The sequence below is a fragment of the Emys orbicularis genome, chromosome 15, assembly GCF_028017835.1.
Source record: "Emys orbicularis isolate rEmyOrb1 chromosome 15, rEmyOrb1.hap1, whole genome shotgun sequence".
In the NCBI taxonomy this organism is placed as follows: Eukaryota; Metazoa; Chordata; order Testudines; family Emydidae; genus Emys; species Emys orbicularis.
Genome location: NC_088697.1, coordinates 13,471,427 through 13,475,794, shown reverse-complemented (window position 1 = coordinate 13,475,794; position 4,368 = coordinate 13,471,427). Strand labels below are relative to the sequence as shown.

The following is a 4,368-nucleotide window of genomic DNA, read 5'->3' as shown; positions in this document are numbered from 1 at the left end:
CTGGGCGGGGGGGAGGCTTAATAGTCATCCCCCAGACAGTGTGGGTGGGTGGGGCAGGGGGGGGAGAGGCTTAGCAGTCTTCCCCTAGACTGGCCGGGGGTGGGGGCTTAGCAGTCGTCTCCAGGGTGGTCCGGGGGTGGGGGGAGGCCTCAGAGTCGCCCCTCGGAGAATCGGGGCGGCGGCGGTGGTGGGTGTCAGGCTTTACAGCCAGCCTCCGGAGGGTGAGCGTCCTCGGACGCGATGCAGCCGCCGCAGAGAGGGAGCCTCCGAGGCTGGGAGCGGAGCACCGAGGCTGGGGAGAGGGGAGCAGGAGCCCGGGGGTGGGGGTGGGGGTGGGGGGCCTTCAGGACAACCGGTCAAGCCCCGGGAAGCGGCTGTAAAATTTTCAAAGTCCCCACCGGGACAACAGGTCACGCCCCGGGAAAAGGCTGGAAAATTTCCTAAGTCCCCGCTCGGCCACCAGGTCCACCCAGGTCTAGCAATGGGGTTGACCTGCCTGATGGCCGGTTAGTATCAACGTAGTCTCACACAGGAGGGCAGCTCTCAGGCCGGCCGGCTGCGGCTGACTCTGGGGCGGTGCCCGGTGCCCGGCAGCGAGGCGCGGGGGGGGTGGGGGGGTGAGGGGGGGGGGAGCGACACGGGGCTTACCGGCCCCGGGGCCGGGGGCGCCTCCTGCGGCTTTGGGGGCCGCGGGTCCTCCGTGGCATCCAGGCCAGGCCTCTCCTGCCTGGCCGCGGGGGGATTCGGGGGCGGTCCCGCGGGCCGGCGGCCGGGCGCAGGGGGGGGGCCCGAGCGAGTCCGCCCCGGGCCCGGGGTCTCCCCCTGCGGCTCAGGGGGGGCGTGGGTCCTCGGGGGAGGAAGCCCGGGGGGAGCTGCAGACCCGCCGTGGGGCCCTCCAGGCCAGGCCTCGCCTGGGTGGCCGCGGGGGGATTCGGGTCGGGCCCGCGGACCGGCGGCCGGGCGCAGCGGGGCCGGGAGGGTCCGGGCCAGTCCGCCGCATGCCCGGGGTCTCCCCCAGCGGCTTCGGTGGCCGTGGGTCCCCGGTGGGGCAAGCGGCGGGGAGCCTGACACCCGCCGTGGGGCCCTCCAGGCCAGGCCTCGCCTGGGTGGCCGGGGGGGGATTCGGGGCGGTCCCGCGGGCCGGCGGCCGGGCGCAGGGGGGCCGGGAGGGGCCGGGCCAGTCCGCCCCATGCCCGGGGTCTCCCCCAGCGGCTTCGGTGGCCGTGGGTCCCCGGTGGGGCAAGCGGCGGGGAGCCTGACACCCGCCGTGGGGCCCTCCAGGCCAGGCCTCGCCTGGGTGGCCGCGGGGGGATTCGGGGCGGTCCCGCGGGCCGGCGGCCGGGCGCAGGGGGGCCGGGAGGGGCCGCGCCAGTCCGCCCCATGCCCGGGGTCTCCCCCCAGCGGCTTCGGTGGCCGTGGGTCCCCGGTGGGGCAAGCGGCGGGGAGCCTGACACCCGCCGTGGGGCCCTCCAGGCCAGGCCTCGCCTGGGTGGCCGCGGGGGGATTCGGGGCGGTCCCGCGGGCCGGCGGCCGGGCGCAGGGGGGCCGGGAGGGGCCGGGCCAGTCCGCCCCATGCCCGGGGTCTCCCCCAGCGGCTTCGGTGGCCGGGGGTCCTCCGCGGAGGAAGCCGGGTGGGTGTTGGGGGGAGCCGGACCCCAGGCGCCCCGACCCGTGACCTGCGGCCGCGACCTCCGACTCGGCAGGAGCGACGAGGGGCTTTCTGGCCCGCCCCCCCCCCCCCTTCTCCTTCCTCCCCAGAAAAAGGAGAGAGAGCTGGCTCGGACCGGGAAAAGCTGCCTACGGCACCTGGGATTCCCAGGCGGTCACCCATCCAAGTACTAGCCAGGCCCGGGACGGTTTACCTTCCGAGATCGGACGGGATCGGGGGCGTTCGGTCCGGTATGGCCGTAGGCACCCGGCTCCGCGCCTCCTCGCCCGCTTTCCCCTGCCGGCGCCCGGGCCTGCCGCACGGCGAGCCCCGGTCGGACTGCCCCGTGCGGCAGGGCCCCCGTCTCTCGCGGGCCCGATCCTTTTTTTTCCTTTTCAAGCTCCGGGGCCCGGGCTGGCCCGTCAGAGCCCCTTCCCCTCCCCCCCCCCCTCCCTCCGGCGTCGGGAAAAATATTTTCCCGGACTTCCAGCGGGCCCGATCCTGTCAGCCGGGGGTGGGGGGGGGGGCAGTCCCTCGCTGCGGCCAGGGAGGGTGAGCCCGGGGCGGCTTGCCTGGCGGCCGGGTCCCGGCAGGCCCGATCCATTCCCCCCCTCCCCGTCCCCCGTCCCCCAGCGGTTCCAGCGGTTCCCCGCCCCGCCCCCGCGCCTGGTTCGCACCCTGTTCCTTCGGGCCGAGGAAGGCGTACCCCGGGGGGAACCGTCCGAGTCCCCTCCCGGGCACCAGGTCAACCCGTGGAATCGAACGGGGTTCACCTGGCTGGCCGGTATGCTTTCCGGCCACCGGGTCAACCCATAGGTTTTAACTGGTATACCTGGTGGCCGCTTTGCCAGGTCAACCCGGTTCTCCCTCCTTCCCTGGGCGCCCCCTCCTCGGAGGCGTCGGGTTAAACTTTTTCCAGACTTCCAGGGGCCCGATCCAGTCAGCCGGGAGGCAGTCCCTCGCTGCGGCCGGGGACGGTGAACCCAGGTCGGCCTGCCTGGCGGCCGGGTCCCTGTCTCTCGTGGGCCCGATCCTTCTTTTCCTTTTCGAGCAGGGGGGGCCCGGCCCGCCCCGGTAGCGCTCCTCGGAGGCGTCGGGCAATTCCCCCCCCCCCCCCGCACCCCACCCAGACTTCCAGGGGCCCGATCCTGACGGCCGGGAGGCAGTCCCTCGCTGCGTCCGGGGACGGTGAGATGCTCGGCCACCAGGTCAACCCGGAGGAAGCGGGCTGAAATTTTTTTTTCCAAGTCCGAAAGATTGTCCAAGTCCCCGCTCGGCCACCAGGTCAACCCGGAGGAAGCGGGCTGACAATTTTTTCCAAGCCCGAAAATTTTTTCCAAGTCCGAAAGATTGTCCAAGTCCCCGCTCGGCCACCAGGTCAACCCGGAGGAAGCGGGCTGACAATTTTTTCCAAGCCCGAAAAATTTTTCCAAGTCCGAAAGATTGTCCAAGTCCCCGCTCGGCCACCAGGTCAACCCGGAGGAAGCGGGCTGACAATTTTTTCCAAGCCCGAAAAATTTTTCCAAGTCCGAAAGATTGTCCAAGTCCCCACTCGGCCACCAGGTCAACCCGGAGGAAGCGGGCTGACAATTTTTTCCAAGCCCGAAAAATTTTTCCAAGTCCGAAAGATTGTCAAAGTCCCCGCTCGGCCACCAGGTCAACCCGGAGGAAGCGGGCTGACAATTTTTTTCCAAGCCCGAAAAATTTTTCCAAGTCCGAAAGATTGTCCAAGTCCCCGCTCGGCCACCAGGTCAACCCGGAGGAAGCGGGCTGACAATTTTTTCCAAGCCCGAAAAATTTTTCCAAGTCCGAAAGATTGTCAAAGTCCCCGCTCGGCCACCAGGTCAACCCGGAGGAAGCGGGCTGACATTTTTTTTTTTTCCCAAGCCCCGAAAATTTTTTCCAAGTCCGAAAAATTGTCCAAAGTCCCCGCTCGGCCACCAGGTCAACCCCATTGGAGCGAATGGGTTGACCTGATGGCCGGTCGTCTCGCGGATGTCCGGAAGGGGTCGCCACACGCCGCTTCGGCCGACCGAGAGAACCACGAGGTCGGACGCGATTCCAGGTTCGTACCACTGAAGGGGGGGGGTTTGGCTTTTTCGACCTGTCTTTTAAGAACTGTGTGCGGAGATTTCTGAGGACAGGTTTTTCAGAGCCTGTGAGAACCGGAGCTCAGCCTAGGGGATCAATCCGAGTATTGTTGTACCCCGACCTTGCCAGGGGGGGGAAACGGGCACGTTTGACAGCGGAGGGCACCCGGCCCTCCTCCGAGACGGCCTGCTTTTCCCGGCTCTTAGCTCATGGGCCCCGCAGCGGCCGGGACCTGAGCTCCGACTGTCGGCGCCCCCCGGAGGGAGGGGGGGCCCGCTCCTCTCGCGCCCTCTGATCGATGTGGCGCTGACGTTCGCGACGGGAAGGGCCCTTCGCGGGCCGGCACCCCAACCGCGGGGCCGTCCGGTGTTCAGGCGGATCGGGACCCTCTTCCTTTTCGCGTGCACGGATCCAGGGACCGATGGGGACTGCCCTCCTCGGGGCGGCCCGGGCACGTGCCCGGCCCTTCGTGCGTGGGGCCGTCTGGCCGAGATCTCCGCCGTGTGAGGTCGAGCGGTTCCGGCAGACCACCCAGGGGTCCGAAAAAAAAACCCAGGGAGCCGCGAGGCTCAGCAGGGCCAAACAAGGTCGCGAGAGCGAGCAGGGGCGCGCTGCGGTCCCCCCCACCG

At 69.7% G+C, this 4,368-nt stretch overlaps 1 non-coding gene across 1 annotated transcript; it reads right to left on the bottom strand.

Moving 5' to 3' along the window:
- Positions 1-1,794: 1,794 nt before the first annotated feature.
- Positions 1,795-1,913, bottom strand: LOC135889640 (5S ribosomal RNA). The gene has a single exon (XR_010561980.1). It is a non-coding gene; the product is annotated as a 5S ribosomal RNA (ribosomal RNA).
- Positions 1,914-4,368: the final 2,455 nt, after the last annotated feature.